Genomic DNA, 24,797 nt, shown 5'->3' on the forward strand with positions numbered 1-24,797 from the left:
CAACAACAATCATTTCTGTGAAATGAAGGCTGAGAAATAAATCTAAAAACTAAAGGTAGTTTAAAATCACAATCCTTTTTTCCTGCTCTTTTGTACTTATTGCTAGAATGGTGGTCTATCAGTATAAACAATCAGCGAATTGATACAACACATAATGCAAATTGGATGTGAATACTATGCAGAAAAAAGGCAAATGGAACTGCCTAAAATTTACTTGTATACAAAATGATTCACATTTCCTTATCTTCTGTTTCATATTTACAGTACAAAAATAAACCTAAAAAAAAAAAAAAAAAAAAAAAAAAGGAAAGAAACAAGATTCTGCCCCTTATGAAGGAAACATTTTAAATGATTCTAAAAATACATAGCAGCCACTTAGTGGGTTTTATATAAGCAACTGCTACAATCCGTCAGATAAAACAGCACAAGAAACTGATGTAAGACATGTAAAACATGTAAAACAAGACAAAACACAGCATTTTTCTACCCTGTGCTTTGAAAAGTGATGCCTGTGTTTTCAGGGTTTTCTAGGAGGAGTCCCACAGGCAGGACATTGTTGAACCTGATGGTGTTGGCACTCATCAGCACTCCCTTTGTGCCTCTGCTCCTCCCTCTAAGGTCACAACCCAGGTGGCCAAGCCACTGGCCCTAGAGTTTAAGGTTCATATTTCCTTAGACAGAAAAGGGATCTCTAGTAGCCCAACCAAGCATGCAAACCACCATTGCTCTGCTAAAAACTAGGTGGCAAATTTGAGCCATTGACATTGATATTTTTAAGTCAATTAAAATTTCATATTTGGTGACAAGATTATGCACACAAAGAAAATTTGCCATGCCCAGAATTAAGGGGTTAATTTACAGAGGTGCTGCCCAGTGTCTCTTGCATTTTAGATGCTTTGAACCTTTCAACTCAAAGCCTGCACATCTGAAATTGAACAATGAAAACTGAGATGCATGAAAGCAGAGATCAGTTTTGAAAATGCAGTCATATCTAAGCTCACAGTGTGTAAGAACCAAAATTAGCGTAAGTTTTTTCCCAGTAAAACCTAATGATGCTATTAATCGGCCATGAGGACAATACTTAAACACGTGTTATCACTTTTCCAAGCGATTAGTGAAGAAACTACAGTAACCAGCAATTTTTGAAGTTGTCTTTTTTCTATTGAGTGTAATTACATGGTCATTATAGGGCTGGACAGAATAGAGTTTTCTTGATCAAATGAAATCATGTGAATCAGAAAGAAAGACTGTGGCATATTTTTTATGTTAATATTACAACTAAAGACCAAAAAAAATAGCTTTGCGCCTTCTTCCATGAAGTATAAAAATATCCCATCAATGATAACACAAGATTCACATCAGCATTGACACCAAAAATGAAGAAAACAAACCAGCTTTGATTTAGAAACCCTTTATCTCTCATGCCCTCAAAATAACACTCAGTAGTCCATGCAGTACACAGGAGCTAAAAACTCTTAACTGGAAGCATGAATTTAGAATTAATGAGTGACACCTCAGATCGGTACCTGAGATATTCAAGTCACAGAGCACCTTTTCCTAACAAACGATGATCTTTTCATATTCTTAAACTGGGAAAGTCACCACGTCAATTGAGAATGCAACTACAGGCACAAGTAGTACAACTCAAAATAAGAGTGGCAGACTTGAATATCAAACAATGTTGGAACACTACTGTACTGAGCAACTTAATTTTAAATAATTCAGTCAAAACCACAAGGGGAGTAACTATCTCATCAAGAAGGAGTTCTGTTCACCATGCCTATAAGGAGACAAATAAAATGGATTTATAAAATTAATGATTAAATCATCCAGCAGAGCGAGCAGGTCGGTCTGGGTATATCAGTTACCTGTGATGTTTTTAAATTGAAGATTTACTATGCATATATGATATATCTGTACTAGGTAAGCAGGCATTTGCAAAACTGGATTTAGTTTATGTTCATTCACAATTGACAGTAAGCCCTGAACATGGTGCATTGCTCACAGTGAAAACCCATAAGGAATGATTCATTTTAATAGATTGCCCTCAGGAACAGCATAAATTCCTGCTGTTTGATAAAGTGCTACAAGAAAAGCATAACAGGAAACCAATGTTATTTGGATACAAATTTCCAAGTCAAAAAGTGGTGCAAGCCAGCAAAATCTCTTACATGAGATATGTGCCTAAGAAGATGGGAAATGACCAGTACTGTACGGTCACGTATACAAACAGGGCTTCAGGGGAGGTGAGAGGCTTTTAGCTGACATTGTTCAAGCTTAATAGCCCTCCCTTTCCTTGAACTGGCTTGCAGAGGCAGGGACGCCAAACATTTTTCCTTGCAGCTGTTGAATGTTAAATCTGTTTTCAGCCTGTTAACGTTAGCTGGAACATTTAGGTATGTTTCTCATTATTCACCAGTTTATCATTTTAGCTATTATTTTTTCCATTACTTCTTCCTAACTGGTGTAATTATCCACAAGACAGGATTTTTTTTGCTTGAGCTGAGGACCACTGATATCCTTAGAAGAAAAGATCCTGTCATATATAAGAAATACCATAATCAAAACAGCAGCTTTTTGGTAATGGATATGTCCAAGCAGCTGAAAGGACCCTCAAGTTCCCAGGACTGAGGCTCTCCCCAGTGCTCCTTTCTCACAGCTCTCCCTTTGGGAAATCCTATTGCATTTCTCTGCCAGATACTTCTACTTAGACAGTCAATGTCTGTGATAATGGATTTTTTTGTGGATATGATTCTGATTCCTCTGAGTCAGCACATTGTTTAGTTTTCCACCAGTCTACCTAGATGTAAGGTAAAGCTCCAAAAGATCTTTGACGTTTTCTGCTCCTGAGGTATGAATATGATTTCTGTTCTGCCAGCAATAAGTGAGGTTTTAGCTCCAGCCTTGTCTGCAGTCATTTAGTACTTCATTACAATCTATACCTACACCTAGAGCATTTTTTTAGTCCCAAACCCAGGCTCCACTGTGGTAAGTGCTGTGTAGATGTGATTGGGAGAAATATAACTTTCATAAATATTGAGTTTCGGTGTGAGCATCTTTTTTTAATATCAGGGTATTTAAGAGGTAGCTAAATGCAGATTTAAAAGCCAAACTTCAAGCCACTGGCTTTAGACAAATAATTTCTTTACAGCTTCTGGCAAAACCTCAGGCTGTCAAATAATAGATAGAAAGAGGCAGTCACAGTTGGTTTCATCCAAAGGCACCTGAGGTTGTTTGGACTGTTCATCCCTGTGAGCCAGCTCCAAGCACTCAGGAGCAGAGGAGAGCAGCAGACTGCCTGGCTCACAGTGCCCATGGACACAGAGCAGCCCCAGGAAGACACAATGATGGAAAGCCATTACCTGCGTACTCTCACACTCAATTTTGTGACTGCAAAACACAGCCGAGAAGCCTGAGATGACACTGGATGGAGGTTCACTTCCACAGAGCTGTTGCTACTGACACTGTCATTGCCACTGACTGTTGTCATTGCCACTGTCCCTGCCAAGCATGAAGGAAGGGTCTGTCTTGAAGACAAAATATAAATGCACATAATCAGTCTGAGCCACCTATTTATGCCCAAACACAGCTTGCCACCTTATCTGCAGAGGCACTAACAGGGGAGAGCTGTTGCCCATTTCAGGCCAGAAGGTGAAATCTTTCCCTTCTTTAGGTCCACTGTATATTAACAGTCTGTAGGAAGTTGGCTTAACCCTGCTGCAACGTCGGCTGTCCCACGGGGATATTTGGAAGGAACAGACAACAAGAAAAAGATGTATCTGTCAGCTTGGATATAGAGCAGAACTGAAATACAAACTCTGATCAGAGGTTTTCTGCCCTCGCTCTTCTGCTTGCTTTTTCAGTTTGTTGTTCTTGTTTTTTCCAATGGATTCATCCCCTATGCTGCTTTCCCAGCTCTTTCTGTGCAGGAGCGCAGAGACTGCAACATCCTTATCTCTGCAAGGTGAGGGAGAAAGTGCTCAGCAGTGTCTGTCTATCAAAAGAATTAAATCAAAGTCTCTGAGAGAAGAAGCAGAAGTAAATGAAATATCAAAATGATGGAAAAGAAATTAAAAGAAAGTCTCTGGCTGTTTTCAAGAAGCACTAAAGAACTAGTTCTTCTGCCCAAAAGCTTTTCTGTCAGCTTCAGATATTGCTCAAGGAGTTAAGGAAAACTGAAGACCTGAGCTATTCTCACACATGATGCTTGTGAGTCAAATGCTAGTACACCAAACCTTCCAGGTCTCCTACCCCAGCTATGGCATCACACCCCTGCCACTGCCTCCCAGCTCCCTCTAACCATGTTGGACTCATTTGTTTCCAATTTCAAACTCTGTGAAGCACTAGAGTTTCTCATCGCAATTCTTGTTTTAACGTTACAGAATGACACATCTTCCTCTGAATTAAAGATCAGCCAAACTATTTGGGCTGAAACTTGTCAGACAGGTTAAAATATATAAATATAGATTCCCTGTGGGATGCAGTAGAGACTTCAGCTGAAACTGCTAGTCTGGCAAATTTGCTGCTGGTAGATAACACGGTATAGAAACACATCATCGAAAGTGATGTTGAGGGGTCACTGTTGTGGCTTTTAAAACAAATATTAAGAAATTAGGAAACACCAGGGCTAAGCAGGTATGTGCATTCACACAGTCAGCCCCACAGTAATTCAGTAAAACGTTGGAAAAGCCTTCTTTTAACTGGCTTAATGCTCTCCTTTACTCCGAGGTTATAGCTAGAGGCGCATGAACAACCAAGCCATCTCATCTACTGCAGCGCAACGGGCTGCGTGAGGGTTTTCACTTCAAAACAAAGTCCTCTGATGTTATCATCATTTGCTGCCTGCCTCCATTTCAGCTGCCTCATTTCTTCCTTCGGTGCTTCCTCTCACAGCTGCACTTGCACAACCCTCCGTGCTTCGCTCACGGGGGATGCCTGCGGGGACACCCGCTGCCAGCCTGCCCAGAGCTGCGCTCCCCCCGTGGCTCAGCGCCCAGCTGGGCAGCGGGGTGGCTACAGTGTAGCCCAATGCTTTGATCACTTCACAGCCTATAAAAGCCTTTTTAAGAGCTTTTCCAGCTCTGACACCTTCAAAATGAAACGTTTCATTTTTTCAAGCATCGTGGGTATTATCTTTAAATGTAAACACTGAAGCAGGTAGATTGCCTGCCGTTATTGATTCGGGAAGGATTGCTGACTGAAGTGCTACACACCAACAGAGCAAGAGCAATTTAATGATCATTAGCGTTCAGAAGTTTCTCAGAGAGAAGATGAAGAGGTCAGGAAATCTACTGAATTTCTTTTCTTTGTTTGAGATTCAAGGTAAGAAAATGTGTGCAGCACTTTTCTTTTCAGATTCTTGAGGAGACAAGCCCATGATGGGAGATAAGACGTCCCCTTCAGGACTCACAGGTTATTTTAAAAGATGATTTAAAAATAAAATATTGGCCTGGAAGGGTGAATCTTGATAATGTAGCCTTACAGTATCTCTCAGAGGAAACAAAGGAAAAGGTGCAATGCTGCTACAGCTCAGAAATTGCTTTATTATCTGACTCACACTTGGAGCAGAGCAGTCTCCAGTCTTGGCATCTATCACAAAGCATCAAAGACGCAGCACTGAGGTACAATTTTAAAATCACAGTGGAAAGAGGCTATTATTTCCACTTTGTAGGAGTGTGCTAGAGGCCAGCTCTCTGCTATCTAGAATAGCTATTTTCCTCTCAGTCTCTGAATCAGTGTTTCTTTGGGGCTCATTAGAGCATAATTTCTTTCTGTCCAAATATTTTTGCCTTCCTAGAGTCACAAAGAACAGTTCTGAAAGAAATTCAGCAACTTTTTTCTTTTCTTTTAGTTTCCCTACTGATACATTTGCTAATACAGTAATTAAAAGGAAATTGCACTCCTCTATAGCTACCGAAGTAATTATGGGCCATGTCTAATAGGGGTTGCCAAAACAACTAACAGCTCTCAAACTATCTCACTGAGCACTTGTTCCCCTGTGGGTCTCTTAACAGGCTCAGCAGCTCTTTTCCTTTCCCAGCCAATGTGTCTCAGCACTAAATGTGGAAGTCCAAACGCCATCCTCAAACCACAACTGGTAACTAAGGTTTTGCGGTTCTCTGGCTCAACACTGCAGATCAATTCTTAGCTGATGGCAGAAGGCGAGATGCCCCGAAGCACAGGGACAAGCCAGAACAACAAAGCAGCAGAAAAATAAAGTCTTGAACTCCGCAGCAAACTGCCTTCTCACTGTATTTATCCTGCTCCATGCCTTCACACTCCTGATCTTCTTTGAGCATAGCTTCTCTAAGACCTCCATCCTTCCACACTGTTCCTTCCCTTTGCTAGTTTCTCAGCATTAGCCAGGCAGGCCAACCAGCATGTACATCTCCATTCTTGATGAGTTTAGGTGTCTCAAATAGCCACACTTGTTAGGAGACAACAAACCGACAGCACAGCTATACTGTGCCATTGCTGCAGTTCTGCTGTGTAACAGGACTGAGGGACAACCAGAGAGCATCTTCCTAAGCTTCCTCACTCTTTCCCAAGGAAGCCACAATTCCTGCCAGGTCCTTTCCAGGCTTCTCCCACACCTGCAGAGCAAAGTGCTGCAAGCAGCTAGCAGGGAGGAGAGCTGCACCAGCAGGGAGGCAAGACACATTTGTGGTTGTCATAAGATAACAGAATGTCCTGGCACATCCACAACCTAAAGGAAACAGCTCCCCATCTGCAATGGAAACACCCTTTCCAGAAAAACGGAGATCCTACTCTTTGTATCTCACGCTAATGACATAAAAAAGCTGCTTTTATGTTTTCCTTAGTGACTTTTAGCTTAAACATTAAAGATTATGGTCATTTGTCTCCTTATAGCAGGCAAAAGGCATGATCACACTCATGCAATAAGCACCCACCAGAGAGAGAAGCTGCAAAGTATTTCTGGTGCTGTATTAATGCTGAGAAAACCAAGTAAAAAGCAGACTGAAAGACACCTACTCTAAATGTATTCCATTGGATTTCTGTCTTTTTTAAATCAGGCTTGCTAGCTAAGTCTTAACTTTCGTTTCAATCAACATTTTGAGAGAAGCAAACGTTGCATTTGGGCAGGCTCGCAGTCCCTTTCTGTTTCCAGCTTGTACCCATCTTTCATCTCATATCTGATTAAGCCACTTAACGCAAAGAAGATGAGTTGTTAGTCACATTTAGTGTCGGTGAGATGTGTCTAAATAACAGTCCCAGGCAGGGACCTAAGCACCTGCACATCCTACCTGCTAAAGAGCCACCTCACAGAATGAAAAGGTTGTGAGCACAGCCCAGTGCACTTGGTTGGGGCTGCTCTCATCAGATGTGCTACAAGTATTTGCACTCAGATGGCACCGGCTGCTAACAAAAGGGCCCAAATACCCTGCAGCTCTTGCTATAGAAAGCAACTGGAATTCAGGAATTTTCAAATCCCTGCTGCAGACAGCATTTCTCAGTTCTCAGCCAAAAATGATTGCGCTTTTGATGAACCACATGCCAGTTAGAAAGTACCCCAAGAATACCGAGGAAAATGATTAGAAATTAGGGAAAAAACAAACAAACAAACAAAATATTTGCATTACTCTTTTTTTTTTTTCCTTTTTTTTTTATAAGAAAAATATGTGTTGAAAACCTTCTGCCTGTGCTGTTGGCTGTATTTCTTCCATAAAAATGAGCTGCATAGGCCTATTCTGGTTTGGCTTTTCTCCAGCAATGCACTACTTCAGTTTAAAGCAGAAAAAGTAAAGTCATTTCTCTGGAATAAGCCTGAAGTGACATGAAACTGAATCAAACAATCCACTGGGATATTTATTCTTTTATGAATTAGTTATGTTGGTATAGCTACTGTTATAACATTTGAGCCAGTCCTTGTCTCATTGAGGTTCAGGGAATTTTGAATTTTGCCACTGATCATAAGAAAAGGAAGAAACGTTCTTACTCTTCTTCATTGCCATTTTCCAAATTAATATCAACAATGTACTTTTAGAAACTGTTCAATATCACTTGCAAGGCACAGAATCTGTGATGCTTAGTTTACTATTTTATCTAGAACGAAGTTTTGCTAAAACAGTCTTTAATATGGCTGTAGTGTTAAAGCTTAGACCTCCAGTGAGCCTCTCCTGGCCTGCAGAGCAGCATTGTAACATTTCCATGGCAATCACATTTAAACTAGAAGGTTAGACGACAGCCAAAAACACTGTCCAGTAAGAAACAAGATCTAGGAAGAAGTGTGCTCACAAGAAAATCCTACATAACTAGCACAGAATGGAAATACACGTACATATAATCGTAAAACAAATATCAAAGATGAAATCCTTCAGAAATGCCTTCTTCCCCAATCTTCATTGCTGTTCTTACAGAACTGTTACCAAAAGTGCTTGCTCAAGCATAGATGTTACTGAGCAATTTGCTTTTATATTCTTGTAGAACCATTTGTGCCTCAGTAAGATGATAATGTCAGCAGCTCTTTTATTCGGTTCAATACTTTATATACACTACATTTTCTAAACCTTCTTGCAAGTCTAACATGTCAGATTTGGGGTGTTTAATTTCAGATGTTAAACCTACTTTTTGCCCATGTCCAGTGCCTGCTGACAGAAATTTGAGCACTGTAGGCATTGGCACCCATGCCTACTTTCCATTTGTTGTATTTCTCTGTTATTCAGGTGTCACAACGATACATGATCACACATACAGTTAGGTAGCAGAGGTATAGAATCATAGAATAGAATAGAATCATAGAATATCCTGAGTTGGAAGGGACCCTTAAGGATCATCAAGTCCAACTCTTGACACCGCACAGGTCTACCCAAAAGTTCAGACCATGTGACTAAGCGCACAGTCCAATCTCTTCTTAAATTCAGACATAACGCAGATTCTGAAAATTACCCACTATGGGTAATTTTCAATCAACCCACTTATGGGTAATCAACCACTATGGGTAATTTTCAGAAGTGGCTCAGACTCTACAGTTGGTTACAACCTCTGTGTTCATAAGGATTTCATTTATTTTATATCTTACACCCTGAGTATGCATTATTAGCTGTCTCATGATACATCTTCCCTCTTTAGAACAATTTAGTACAGTTACTCAATTTATTTGGCTCCAGAGTCAAATTTATGTCAGCTGTTTTGCCAGACAGCAAAAGCAGAGTCTCATACAAGCATTTAAATCAATCAGACCACAGGACCTCAGTCCTGGGGAGTCACTCTTTCGAAAAGAATTTATTACCAAAATACAAAAATACTTATCTGTAGAAATAAATCTGTATCTGCAGTATATATATCAGCAAGACAGGTAGATCAGGTAGCAAGAGTGTAGAGTGAGCAAATGTTTTGAATTAATGCTTATGCTCTGTGAATTAGATTTTACAGGACTTCTAAAAAAAAAAAAAAAAAAAAAAAAAAGAAAAGGAAAAAGAAGAGAAAAATCCAACAAATTCTTAATACTCACCATTATGTTTTTGTCTGTTTCCCTCTCTATTACTATTACTGCAGTCCTCAGGGATATGATGCATCTGTAAAAAAACATCATTATGTCCTACCCAGGTTGTTTTTCAACCTTTACACTTGAAAAGCCTTTAGAGATGAACTGAGAGATGGCTGTGACTCAGGAGTCTGATAGTTCCACGATTCCTACCTGTGACCTCAGTGCTCAATGAAGCTTTCCACATGCACCCTTCTAAAAATTTCCCTGTCGTTTCCAACCAACATTTAAATCCCAGCACCAGCAGCGGAAGGACAGACGTTCCCCTGCCTCAGCATCACCCTCACTTGGGTGTGTGGGTGAGCAGGGAACAGCCACCCCAAGGCAGGCAAGGGGCAGATGAATAGGGAACAAAATCACAGCAGGGAGCTTGGAGGACATGTGCCCAATGGGTCTGGCACTCAGAGTGCTCAGCCCACTTTTCTCAGCCTCCAGACTCTCAGGATTGCACTCCTTCTCCACATTTCAATGCACTTGAGAGGAAAGTCATCCCACTGCAGAGTTAGTAACACTCCTCACCTGTTATTGAGGGACTTTGAGCTGATGGTGTGCTATGCATGGGTCTCTGCAGAGACTAATTTCAACTGTCTTCAGTGTAACTGGGAGTAAAACAGCAGGACATGGCTGTGCCTCACAAGTTACTGGGGGAAATGGCTTTGAATCTTCAGACTGGCTTTCCATCACACAAGCCCTCAAAGACTTTTGAAAGCGTTGCTGCCTTTGCTCACCAGCATAGCCCAGGGCTTGAGCAGTGTTGCAAGGGAGTAATGCTGCGTGTGAGCCATCTTCTGGGCCTGAGCACACAGTCAGTTGAGCCTGGATTAAAGCTTGGTTCCAAATCCGGACTCAACCTAGCACAGGGTGAGTCTTTAAGCATGCATATAAATTTGAGGGAGAGACCCAACACCACTTGGTAACTTAGCATGACCGTGTGTTCTGGATGAGCTGAGCAAGAAGGAGTGCTCAGCACAACTGCAAACGTCCTGAGCCTGTACACAGCACGGTTGTTCTGAATCTCAGCAACAGTAGAGCTAATATCGAGAAATAACCGGCAGAAATAGAGCTTGCCTTGCCAAAGACAGTTCTCCAACCACTCGTAACTTTGCAAGGTAGACAAGGACAATGCCTATTGTACTAGACAGTACTCACTCATATAAAACTACACGCATGAATAGCTGTTGGCAGAAGCATTACCTTTCACTTTACCCCTCTCAGAGCAATAAAAGACTTTACAGCCAAGATAATCTTGAACTGGAGGAAGTACGGTGAAAAAGCTTGTAGGACCATTAGAAGAAGATATCAGAAGAACTTGGCATCCATATCAGCAAAAGGAAGACTGGGCAGGGATACAAGAGCTTTATGAATAAGACATGAATAAACATCAGCAATTATAAATCTAATGAAACTGCAAGGCTGCACTGGCCCAAGAACAAAAGGATATAAAACAAGCCTACATCAGCCTGCAAATTAGGGGAAGGTTTCAAACTCTTTCAGCGGTGTCGTTCTGAAAGAGCTTTTAAAAAGAAAAGTGCAAGCAATGCACAGGGCCCAACAAGTGCTAGGACTGGGAAATGCTTCAGCATTTCACATGCGCTTCACATGCACAGGGGGCATGGGGAAGTTATTCACCACAGACTGCTCCATGCAAGGGTCTAAATGTTCACAACAGCAGACTACACTAGACACCCATCGGTTTTCCTGTGCCAAATACTCCAGTCCTTGACCAGCAATAGCTTGGTCAGCAGTGATGGACAGCCAACCCGTTACAACTTCTGGAACAGGAGCAACCAGGAGTCAAGGTGGAAGCTTTACTTAGAGTGTCTCTATCAGGATTCAATTTATGGTTTACAACCCTTTTCTATTTTGGACTTAAGCTGCCTAATTAGCACTGAACCTGACAAGGTGCATGCCAGCCAAGTGATTTAGCTTCAAAACATAATTACTTTTCTTATACTGTTGAGGAAATAAAACAAGAAATAAATTCAGTACAGTATTTTATCCATGAAGGCGTGTTGTTATTGATACTGGCCTCAATTCAGTCTTGGCATAAACCAGGCATACAGCTAGGGCTGGATTTGGACAACTATGTTAATTATTTAGTCATAAATAGTTTAACCTATATCACTAGGCATGGCATCAGTAACACAACTGAATGATGTTATAAATCTATGGGTTCAGGGCAAGCCTGATCAGACCACCAAGACAGGGAAATAGATGCTTAGTCATCATGTGTGTCTGACGGCAATAGTACCTTGCAGAAGAAAATTGTTCTTCTCCTAACCAACCTCTCAGAGAGCTCTCCTGCTCTGAGTTAGCCATCTTTCAGCTCCATACCTACGGGCAAGAAACAATGGAAGAGCTATTTTAGGAGATTTAAAAAAAAAAAAAAAAAAAAAAAAAAAAAAAAAAAAAAAAAAAAGAGCTATCTTTGGAGAGGTTTTCCCTGGCATGAGTTCAGCAGAACAGGACTTTGACAGGAATTGCAGGAGAAAAAGAAGAAAGGGTGAACGGTTCATGGGCAGAGGGAGATGACGCCAGCTGACCGAGCTGTGTGGCATACAGATTTCTCTGTGGATGAACAACCATGTGTCAGGAGAGGCCCCTTCTCTAACCTGGTTCCGAAATTCAAAAGTACTGTGCCATACCTCAGAAGTAAGCAATGTTTCCAGGATGCTGGTTGTGTATCTCTCCCCACACTTGCACCAGTGATCAAAGCAAGGAGGCAGAAACTGTGTCATTCTCTCAGTAAAGACACAGGAGCTCAGATTGTAGGAGCTAAGGTCCCTGGCTGACTCGCTCTCTGATCCTCTCACATAATCACCCTCATCTAGGAAAGGACAACAAAGGGGAAGCTCCCAGTCTGTGAGGTGGACCCACCTGAGTGGTTTGGGGTTTGTTAAGCATGGAGGTGCCACACAAACCTCTTTCACATTTGCCTGAGAGACAGTAAATCATAATCTCTCACAGTCATAGTGATACCCAGGTCAAAGAAGACATTAGATAGTACAGCCTGTTCCTTCACAATTTATAGGTGAAGTGCTCCGTGCTGGTGCAGTGAGGAGGCAGCTGTGCACCATGCATTGTGATGCACCAGCACGAGCTGGAGTGGAGATTGGCAAGGGGAAAGCAGAAAGTTATTATTTTTGAGATTATACCATTCTGGGACTGGAGCTACTCTGCAAATTGAATTCATATTGATAATATGTAGGAGGCAAACTATTTTTCAGAAGGAGAAAACTTCCAGGCTGTTCTCAGGTATGTAGAGAACAGTACCACATTTCAGAACAAATACTATTAATTTTCCTTCACCCCTCTTAGATTAAAATAGGATTTAATTCTATGACCAGAACAAATACCATTAATAACTCTGGCTTATTTCTTGACACCATACATAATAAAAATGTACTGGCTGGTTTGTGCTTTCATTCTGTCTGTAGCACAGGTACATTTGGGAACTGGAGTCAAAACATCTTCTCACAGCGATCAAATAAAGCAATGTTATTTTTACAGATATTACATGCCTTGGGAAAGAAGGAGGGGAAAAAAAAAAACGCACAGCAAAACGCAAGCAAAGCCAAATGATGTTCATGAAATCAATGGAGAGAATTCACTTCACCAGCAAAGACATGAGCTTGCAAAGTGCTAGAAATATAAATATACCTTATTTTTGTAGATATATACATACATCTTTTGTGAAGAATTCAAACATTATCAGAGTCAAGCTTATAGGATTTGCCAGACTTTTAACTGAAGCTGTGAAACTATACTATGTGTCCAAGGCTTGATGCTCCAGTTGACTATGACAGTGAAGAGCTCTACTGACAACAGAGCTCTAAAAAAGGCAAAATTGTTCTCTACACACACTGGCATTTGCATGTCTGTGGAGAATGAAAATTGTTTTTACCTGTTAATGCATTCCCCTGCAAGTGGAAACTTCTATCACTTTTATGCTTTGAAGCACATGAAAAAAATGTATCCTCAAAAAGCTAAAAAAAATATGATTATTAAAAATAATTACATCTGGTTACACTGAGTTATTTAGAAATATTACTGTTTATTTAAAGGTCTTCAGTAAGAGGGGATTTTAAAAGATCAGAAGCACAACTCCATCTGATCAAAAAGGCTGTTCTGAGAATCAGCATTCTTTCTAGCTCAGAATCAGAAAACAGAAAAATTGGACAAAAAAAATGGGTCCAGCTGATCAAAACTTTTAATAGTGATAATTTTTAATTATTTTACTTTCATTGTAAAGTGTTGAAATGTTTTGGCTTGTCTTTTCCCTATGCACTACATTTAAAAATATGTAAAAATACATAAAAAGATAAAAAGTCAATTCATATTGAAGAAGTTGCAAAAGTAACATTTAAAACATAGCCTTAATAATCTGATACTAAAAAAAAAAAAAAAAAAAAAAAGGACATTTGTCAAAAGAGCAATCCTTTACCAAAACAAGCTTAATTTTTGATAGAAGAAAACAAATCATATAAACTTAAGTATTTTAATAAAGAATATTTCTGGTAACTATCCCAGTCAGTCAATTTTAAATTAAGAAGCTTTTTTTTTTTAAAAAAAAAAAAAAAAACACTTTCTAAAATAAATATTTTTCAAATCTTGCATTCATATTTCACATTTGGTATATATCTTATAGCTATCACTAATCTTAACAAAAGCTGATTTCTTTAAGAATTATAATTTTTATTATAACAGTAAATTGTTAGGGTTATTTTCACAACTGAAATTTAATTTGGAATAAAAATTGAGAACTAAATTCTTTACAAATAAAATCTAAAATTTTACTTATAAAAATGAAATCAGTTGAAATTCTGAAATCTGTAAGCACAGTTTAAATCCTACTGTAGCTGATGTTCTTCCTCTTAAACTTGCCTATGCAGAATTTTGATTAAACAGATTGGATTATATTTCTTTGTAATATAATCTTTATAATTTCTTCTTGGTGCTGAACCAAGTACATATGATGGAGTACATTAGATGAGACGTTTAAAATTGGTAAGTACATATGTTATGCTATATTTGCAGTCTTTTTCTATGTACATTGCATTTTTAGTTTTACGATTAATGATTCATAAAATGAATGGTAAATGGTAAATGATTTACCATTCATAAGATGAATGGGAAAAGTAAATGATTCAACAAAACAAGAACAATTCTCTTTTTACTGCTGTGTTGAAGTAGATTGGGTGTTAGGGAAAGGTTCTTCACCCAGAGGGTGGTCAGGCATTGGCACAGGCTCCCCAGGGCAGTGCTTATGGCACCAAGCCTGCTGGAGCTCAAGAAGCATTTGGACAGAGCTATCAGACACACGGTCTGATTTTTGGTTGTCCTGTGTGGAGCCAAGGGTTGGACTCAATGATCTTTGTGAATCCCTTCCAAGTCAGAGCATTCTGTGATTCTAAGTAAATTCAGTGTAAGACCATAACTACAGCTTTCATTCTAAATGAAAAAGGTTTTTTTTTATTGTTGTTTTTTTTTTTTTCTTTTTCCTTTTTCTTTTTAAGTGATATCCTTGTATGCCAGCTAGAATTTCAGGATGATGGTCAGCCTATAACCATGGAAGGGACACAGCATAGCAAAGCTGTGAGATGTCTTGTACGGCTGTCAAGTTTGAGTGTCTGAATTTTCACACCATGAAACAATGTGAAGTTTTTTAAAAAGCTGTGGGAGAACATCATAAATGCTATGGAAACCTCACAGCTGGAGCTGTACCATGCCAGGCAGGTCAGGTCCCCAGCATGATTATGAATACATACCCCCATGTTTCCCCAGCAGCAGGACATGCTGCTATGACACTTCTGCCCTGAGGTTCAGGGAGGTTTCTGCATGTAGAGCAGCAACTTCTTCTCTCAGAGGTGACGATCAGCAGTTACAGAGTGCTTCCAGCAGCATCTGTTTTTTAACAATACCAGGACAGCAGGCGAGGCTTCTCCCTGGAGAAATTCCAACGCCCAGCATCATTTTGCCTTTTATTTTAAAGAAAATTGTCCCTGTCACCACACTTTCCAGGCAATGCTGCCTCAAGTTTATGCGGAGACCAGAAAAAAAGACAAGATGAAGAGCAAAAATAAGCAATAAATATACATATCACTGACGTGATCATCCCTAGATAAATCCAAACTAGTGAAACACGGATGATGGTGCCAAGGAAAGGACAAACAATGTCAGAGTAAGTCAAAAGGCATCTTGATGCCTCACTTTTATTTCCCTATATTCAGGAAAAGAAGGCTAAATACTTTTGGGTACTCAGAGAACTTATCTTTAAAGACTAACCTAACAGAGTTAAGTAAGGAATTTACCTATATTCTATCTATATTGTCACAGTGCAAGGGAGAACCACTACGAACACATGGTAATTCAGTTAGCTTAGCCACCAGTGAGCCTGAAATGCCACATTTGCCAGGATTACACTGCCACTGCAGTGCAGGTGATACACAGCATCTTGAAATGTAGTTAAAGACACAACCCATGCTGAAACTCATAGAAAAGGTGGGAATAGGAACTTCCCTTCCCTGGCAGGGCCTTGTCAAGCCTCGGGCAATCTGAAGTGCCACAGGCAGCTGCCCTCCAGCCAGCCAGGAAGGCAGGCTGGCACCCTGACACTTGGTGAAGTGTTTTGCTTACCCTCATGTAAGTAAAATGAAGTAAATAAGTGATCGAGTTTCTTCAGAACATCATGGGAAAAGCAGCAAGCTTTTTTTTTCCAAGGGCAAGGATTCTCTTTAGACTCTCAGGATTCACCTGAGATTTGCTACTTCCAGATTCCCTACCACTTCCCAATGCTTAAATTTCATACTGCTTAAAAGATTTCTTATTTGACCATGTAAAGAGGTATCTCTACATCCGTGTACTCCCTCAGAGTTTGTAGGTTGGCTGCATGCTCTCCTTTCACGCTCTAGCAGTCATCACAACCAAAAAAACTCTGTGTTACATTTTCCTCTAAAATCACTCTCGCCAAGCCTCACTCATCATTGCGCTATGCTTCTCTGAACTATCTGCTTCATTCTAGTAAGCAGATTCCCCAAACCAAAACAAAATAATATATATATGACACATGTCCAGCATCAAACAGTGCTCCATGAAGAATTTTTTCTTTAATAATAAACAAACCTCTACTGAAGCTGGAGAGGGAAATGTGTTTTCTAAACAGAGTACACAGTTTTGGAGAAAGGTTGAGAGCCATGCACCTGTTTAGATATCACAAAACAATGTAAAATGATGCATTGTGTCAAGTAAAATTTAGTTTGCAAAACAGATAACCTATCTTCTGATCAGTGATAATTTCTGGGATCAGTGCTTAAGCAGATATAGCTTCTTCAGGTGTTTCAAAACCTTCAAGGAAACCTTCAGGAGTAAACACCTGAATTTTGTCCTCATTTTGTGATCTCCTCTCCGATTAGCCTCCTAAGTATCATCTGTGATCTGAGAGAAAACAATGACGATGGCACACAGCAGTCTATCCAGGAGCCATGTGCTTTTCCAGGTATAGTAGTGGCTGACTTTTTTAAGCAGCTACAAGCAAGAAAGCAGGAGGCAGAAAACAGTAGTCCAGAAAGCATGGTGCTGCATAGTCTGGTCCATGAGAAGTCACTGTGGCATGACATAGGAATGCAGGAGTCAGGAAAAGCAAATCTGTATTTTGCTACAGGGAGACAGAAGAGATGAACCCTTACGTTTGAAGACTACTCTAGAGAAGATGCTCTTAGTCTTCAAAAGCACTAGCATTCTACCAAAGGTGCTTTTCTAGCCACAGGAGTGGATTTCAAATCTCACATTGCATAGACTACCCAGTTCCAAAATGCAATCCCAAATACAGAAAAATATGGAAATAGTGGAATAATCAATCTCCACTAAGAAAGAAAGAAAAAAAAAATGTAGTCCAGCGTTTTGGACCAGACCACCATGAACTGTCAAAATCATCCAAACGAAAGTTTCTGATTTTTGTTAGATTTGTTCATAAGTAGCTATGACAGAATAGGTGCTACTATTCTGTTGTGAACTCACAGCACAAGGAACTCTTGGCACCAGCAACCCCAGCATCTCCAGGAGAGCCCAGCAGTACGTTAACATGCTGGGAGTGCAGAGGAACCCAGGATTTTGTCAGCTTTGGTGGATGTGCATTAACTGGATGGACATTACTTAAGAATTAGTCTAGAACTGTGCCAGATTTTCAGACAGGCTATTGAGGGTCTTCACTAGTCACGTACAAAATGTGTCCTTGCAGTCATGACTTTGTCCCACCAGTTTATGAAAATGTTTGAAAATGCCTCACAAGTTAACGCCATAATGATATAATAAGGCTGACTGAAGACTGGCTATGCTACTTGCCAAGAAAATGCCCTGAAAAAGTTGCAATGAAAAAACTTTAAATGGGAGATATAATAGCCATGCAGAACTCAAAGACAGACTCACTTAGGCTCCCTGAAATATTTATGACACTTTTTTTCTGAATATCGTCAATTCAAAATGAAATATAATTTAACACCAAACCCCTGAAATGTTTTGTGCCACATATGTCAACCTCTCCAATAAAAATGTCTGTTGCCTTTCTACGTGTCACAAAATCCATAATTTTTGAATAATTTTGCTTTTATAAAACCCAACATAAAATGTGCCAGCTGAAGTTTTCCAACCGGTTATTTTCCAGGGGAAGCTGAAAGAACATAGTAAAGATAATTTTAGCAAGCAAGCAGAGCACTCAGAGTTGAATCCATACAGGGACTGCAGGCATGAGAAAACCACCTAATGTAAGAGCTGGTACCTGACACAGATAGTTAAATACCCGTCTGAGAAAAAAATCATTTTAGTCCCCTGCTGTATTCATGCTTCTCTGCAGTATAATTAAGCACAAAAGCCATGGCAGTCTTAATCAGACAATGGCAGCAAAGCCAGGTATGGTCCCACTTAAGGGAAACCCAGCTAGGAATATTTCTTTGACAGAGAAAGAGACTAAAGAGACTTGGGAGTAATTATCCATACTGAAATGAACAGAGTTCACAGCTGAATACAATTGCAAAAAAATAAAAAAATAAAAAAATCCCACTGTTTTGATCTGCCTGTACGACGGAGTCTCCTGTTGAACTGATGCACAAAGCCAGAGCTTTTGAGCTTGCTATGTTGATGCTGGTAACCAGAGCACCCTAACCAGTGAGTTGGTTTGCCTATACAATTTCATGACCTGCTTTATCCATCCAAAATCTTCACTTCACTGTGCATAAGGGAGAAAGCAACATCAACCCTAGAGCACCAGCCTAAGCAAGAGCTACATCTTGTCAAGTACATGACAGGAAAGATAATGTTGCCCTAATGTTTCTCACCTTGGCACACTGCAGTACCCACCTCACTCTTGCCAGTGACCAGCTCTGTCCTCTGATATCCCTTTGTGCTCTCACGTACTTATTAGGATTCACATGGATGAATTCAATGACATGTTTAGTCATCACCTTTAGCTATAAGCAGTTAAAAAAAAAAAAAAAAAAAAAAAGGTTGCCATCACAACTGCTTGAAGTGTTTCCTATGCTTCCCATTCCTTCTTAGCAGTCACCTGCAGATTCACCAAAACTCAATTTTTTGCCTCGCTAACTCAGGTGAAGTATATTTTCTAAGTTTCAGATGAAACAACAATACAACAGGATTAGGAAGGGAAGATAAATTCTCAATATCGATCTATTTTTCTGCCATTTAAGAATTGTGTGGGGACCCAGCAGAAATTTAATAAAACCTCTCTCCTACCAACAGCTTATGGATAGAAAACAACACATTCACGAGCACTCCTTTGGGTGAAAGGCCTCACACATTTAGAGCGGGCACCTCAAACACTGGCGGTTACGCTCCTATTTCCAATTGTGAATAAAAATAAAGTGTTCCTAGGGGAAGACGATTACCGGAGGCTACAGCCAAATTTAACAGCAGAGAAAAGTGCCTGGTAAGAGTGGGCACAGAGCTGTGCTTTTGTTCCCAGAGGAGTCCAGCTTCCTTAGCAAGCTGAGCACGTGCAAGGGGCAGAGGAAAGGCCAGACTGCTCTGGCCAAGTTTGCTGGGTCAAACAGCGTTCAGGAACAGCACAGATCAAGCTGAGGAAAGTGCTGGTTTCAAAGGACAGCTCTGCAGCATTAACTGCATTTGGGAGGCAAATGGAGCAAGCAAGGGGCCTGGAAGCAGTCCTCAACGTGGAAGAGCCCTGAACATCCTGAAGTGCCACTTCTCCCTCTCCACCCGACCAGACGAGCTGCAACTACTGCCAAAACAGCAGCGAGGAGCCCATCAGGCTGCAGAGCCAGATGAATGAGCGTGCAACATCTCACCTGCTTTGGAAAAGAAATTGAGAGGAGGCTGCAAATCCATCAGGGCTTAAGGATCTTGCTGCAGGATAACACACTGCTGGCATTCAGGAGCTTGATCCTTCTAGCAGTGTCTAAATAGCATCTTTACCATGAAGTGATGAAGAGAAGGTAAAGGAGTCGCAGTGCAAAGCTTTGTCTCCTTTGTAGAGAAGGAGATATCATTTGGGCTCAACAGCTGGTAGCAATCTTTAAACATTTGTCAGCTCCCCCTGTTGTCTCCTGGATTTTCAGTTGCAGCTGTTGCAACCAACAGTGCCATCTGCCTTAGAGAGCCTGGCCAGGAGCCCACTCATTTTGTTGCCTTTTTGCTTGTAATTTCTTTCTTGACTGATTTTTCCCAGCCGCTCCTCTGGCACAGGCTCATGGCTCTCCTCACTCTGCACAATGAGAGCAGCTTCAGCAACATCCACCCCTCAGACAGGGACAGACTGGCTGCAGCCACCTGTCCTTTACAGCCTCTCATTTTAGCTCTGAAACCAAGTTGTCGCCTCACCCGTTCTGGTGGTTGTCCCCATGGCTCTCCTCCAGTGCATAACAACATGAATTTGGAGGGATTTTGCATTTGCTTTCTCTCCATCCAAGCAGCTCATGCTCCTGAATTCATTAGCCCAAAATAAATAATTGCTGCCCCAAAACCACTGTAGGTTTCTGTAATCCATTCTCTAGGGGCACTGACCAGTCCCCAGGCAGGATAAATAAACAAAGGAGACTGCTCTCAGGTGCCTGTAACAAAGCACTCAGGAAAGATATTACCTCATGCTTTCCAGGTGGAAGAAAGCATGCAAAGCCCTGAGCTGGATAGCCAGGATTTCCATACATTGCCAACATTAAATCTTCCCTTCAGAAACAAGGCAACAGAGATCTCATGGTCACTGTGGCAATCCCATTGATCCACCGAGCTGTGCAGGTGTGAGTTTAATGCTTCTGAGACCAGGTGTGACAAGGGTCCCATCACACAAATCCTTTGTGCATCAAAAAGGCAAACACGTCCTGGGCAGATCAGTGCTGTGGGATCAGAGCTTTTGCTCTGACATGTCTAGGTCTGCTGCAGAGTGACCAAAATAACCTGAGCTCAAACCATCAGTCCCTGTTACCTAAAAGAGCTAAACCTATCGGCAGTGACTTTAAGAAAGACACAAAATCAAACCTAATGGAATCATGTCAAACTCATGCCACCAAAAGTCAAGGATTCAGATACAACAGTCCATCATAAAAATCCCATCACACTTTGGAGCTTGGGGCTCCGGATTTAGTTTCACAATAATTAAGTAACCTCTGGCTAACCTCAAATGAATATTACTGAGCACATACCCAAATTATCAGCTGTGAGTTACAATAAAAACTACAGTGAAAACAAAAATCGGAACCGATCCTGATACAGCAATAGCCAGAGATGTAAATATACAGACACAACACTAATTTCATTTATCAGCAGCCAAGCTAACAGAAAAAAGCCTCAACACAGAATGTGGATGAGACTTTTAGGAAAGCTAAATTGCTGATTCACTCTGGTTAATTTGGATTAGGACTGCATGTTTGCACAGTTGACATGTGCAGTGTAAGCACATCAACCTCCAAGACAGAACATCAGGTAGGTATACTCTTGTAACCCTCCAGCCAACAGAGGCAGGCAGGAGACAGCATCTCACCTGGAAAAGTTTGCCCTGTAATGGTCGAGGAAAGGAATTCCAGTTGCATTGCATGAGGATTACTTCTTTTTTTTTTCACTAAATATAAAATGGCTTATAAAAATTATCATGCTCAGAGACATGCAAGCAAAGGAAATCTTTCAGGGGAAGAGTATTGTAACCCTCAAGCCTAGTGTAACATGGCTGATGCTGGCAGAAACAAACCACAGAGTAATATAACCTGCTTATATAAAAAAGAACTCAGATAAAAACACTTTTTTTTTTTTTTCTCCAAAATGATTCTCCCTTTGCAAGGCAACATTTATAGTAGTTTATAGATTAGCTCTGTTCAGCCCTCACTAAAGCAAGGCAAACAACTTACCCTGTGCAGCTAGGACTTTATTTCTTTTCTGAGGCACTATCTGAACTAGGGAGATATAAACAGCAGGGGGGTTATGCGTTTTGTAGGTATTCTTTCTAAAAGGACTAGTTGCTGAGTGGTACTAACATAATGGATTTTTGTCTTTGTATTCATCCACCCACCATGCATCCCCAGTAGTGGCCAGACCATCCATCCACACACACTGCTTTTGTCATCACAGCATGTATTACATTCCTGCACTAGAAAGATGGCTTTATGGAGGCTGCAACAATGAGCAAACAGTCCACCCCCACCTCAAACTGCATGAAACTACATGAAGCATCTTCTCCAGCAAGCTTGCATTTGAAACTGATTGAAAACTGATTGTGATATTTTTCCATTTGATTCCCTACGTGGTCCCATCTCAAATGGTCCCATCAAACCTGCAAGGCTGGAGCAGATCCTAGCTCTACTGCTCAGCTGCTGCTCTCAGCCAGTGGTGAGATCCAGCATCCAGCCATCAGTTACAGGCATGGCCCTGCTCCTGCAGGTTCCACATGCTTGTGTTTGCCACATCTCATAGAGCAGCTACGCATAATACGGAGCCAAAACCTGCATCTTTGCTCTGCTCCTTCATGCCCTTGATCCTAGGAGGTTTTCATGGCTGTTCACACACACAACCCCAAAATGAGATAGCAGGGCTTAGCAGTTTTCTTCCATACCCCAAAAATGGCAGTCTTCAGGTCAGTCTCATGGATGTTGAGATTCATTCCCATCGCAGGAGCCTGGTATCAGTGGTGACTGCAAGTGAATGCTTGCCTCTGCGCAACAACAGCTTCAGAGGCAGGAAAGGTTTCTGCTGTGCAGAAGGAAACAGTTTCACAAAATATTTGGCTCTTTGGTTTCATTCCAAATCAGAGCGAAGTCGCGCAGCGAGGAAGCATTTCCAAATTCCGAGGCAGCCCGAGCCCAAGGCAGGCCAGCTGGCTGGGTGCCCTGGCCTCCGAAACCCCGGGGTTTCTGCAGCCCCCTCCCTGGGCCGCTGCCACATGGCCTCTTCCAGAGTGCTGCCATCTGGGAAGCCTAGGGAGGCCAAAAACAAATCTAGGCCCAGACAGGTTGGCACAAAGTTAGGTGGGTTTTGCCACCACCCAGCTTAGATTGCCTCAGAATTTTGTCCAAATCAAATTATTTCTCTGAAGGGCTTGTTTGCTGAGACCTGCTGCTCGGCTGAAACACTTCTCCACAGGAAGTTTTGTGCCCAGCTCCAGCCACGCTTGTTGGCAGCCTCCCCCACCTCATGTCACCGAGTCACCAGCTGCCACAGCACTGCCGTCCTCAACACCGTCATCTTCTCATGTAGGGCTGGCGTGGCATTACCTTTCTAGATGGATCCTTTCCTTCTGACAGAAAGATGTCAGTGCAGAGTCAGCTGAGAAAAGTCCCAGAGGACTCCTGTTGATCCAGAGACCACAACCTAAGAAAGTTTGCTTCTATGTGGAGAATGTGATTTATATCTCTAATACCATAAAGTGTCTGCACCTCTTACCATGATTGCTTTTACAGACTCAAATATTTTTAAAAGAAAATGAGTAATTAGATAAAAGCAGCCTGCTACCAGAAACTGAGTAATAATTTATAAGCCTTCACCAAAACTTGAACTGATTCTGACACTTCTCTTGGTTATTTACAGAAGAGAGAGAAACTCATATCAAATGTGCTCTGAAATCTATTTATAAGGGCAAGCCGAGAGGCAGAGAATCTAAAACATAAGCGTTTTTTGAAAAACCCAAGTGGGAATAAAACTATTTCCGCTACCTTCCATTGTGCAGTATTTTAACAACAGTAAATACAATATATGGTTTTACTTGAACCAAAGCAGCTTAATATATATTTCCTCTAAACTAAATAGTGTCAAACTATGAGAGCTCCACTCATGTTTCATTTATATACATTTAGTCATGGACTCAGAAGGGGACTTTATCAGAAGCAGAGATGAAAAAATGGTATAGCTTCATGGTGGGGCAATGAATAAGACAATTACCTGAGTTACAAACAATTGATTTTTAGATCGGACATTTTCTGACGCATTTTTGCTTTTGTCAGTAACATTTGAAGTCAGTTACTCTCCAAAAGGCTTGAACGTTTGTTAAGAACTATAAATGACCGCCTAGAGGTAACAGAGCAGCTAAGTCATACTGTCAATTAGACAGGCCTCTCTCTGTCATCCCTGATAGTGTTTTAGAATAGTCTGTAAGTAGGACAGAACAGTTATCCAATAAATTCAGCTTTAAACAGAAATTATCTATTTCTAATAGTTAAATAAAAGCTTTTTACAATCCCTCACAGAGTAATTTTTATAACATAGCAGTTGTCTAGCTCTCCTTGCTCATGACTGCAAGTACCATCTGACTACAAAATGTTTTATGTATTTTATAACTACACTAGCATGCTGTAAATACATATATCTAGAATGCATCTCAGAAAGATCTTCCTTATGCATTTCTTAATAAAAATCAACGATCCATTTGTAAGTTTTTTATGTTAATATTTATGACAATCCTGCGTAATTATCAATTTATATATAAAAAAACTAATTTGCAGTAAACTATGATTTCTCGTAACAAATGTAGATGTAATTAACACAGTTAAAATTCATCTTAAAAAAAAAAAAAAGTGTCACTCTCAGAAAGATTCAGCACAGTGCCAGTTTTAGATCTTAATTATACTAACCCAAAAGCAGTACAACAGCTTAAAAAAAAGGAGGTTTAAGACCCACAAGAAATTACTGGACTTTATTCACACAAATAGCTGCAGATGATTGCGTATAAAAAGTGGGTAAAGAAGAAACAAATAACAAGTTTGGAGTGGTGCTTTTCAAAGGGACTCGTTAAGTGTTCTGTCACACATTTTTGGTGGGGTAGATGGTGATGACTGTGCCTCTTGGC

The 24,797-nt window shown here is 40.7% G+C and overlaps 1 long non-coding RNA gene across 1 annotated transcript; it reads right to left on the reverse strand.

The window, feature by feature from the left end:
* Nucleotides 1–1,001: 1,001 nt before the first annotated feature.
* On the reverse strand, nucleotides 1,002–20,502 carry LOC106019984 (uncharacterized). The gene is made up of 4 exons (XR_002406245.4): nucleotides 19,822–20,502; nucleotides 18,857–18,966; nucleotides 9,473–9,536; nucleotides 1,002–3,957 (listed from the first exon to the last, which is right to left on the reverse strand). It is a non-coding gene; the product is annotated as an uncharacterized lncRNA (long non-coding RNA).
* Nucleotides 20,503–24,797: the final 4,295 nt, after the last annotated feature.

This window comes from Anas platyrhynchos, chromosome 2 (assembly GCF_047663525.1).
Source record: "Anas platyrhynchos isolate ZD024472 breed Pekin duck chromosome 2, IASCAAS_PekinDuck_T2T, whole genome shotgun sequence".
Taxonomy (NCBI): domain Eukaryota; kingdom Metazoa; phylum Chordata; class Aves; order Anseriformes; family Anatidae; genus Anas; species Anas platyrhynchos.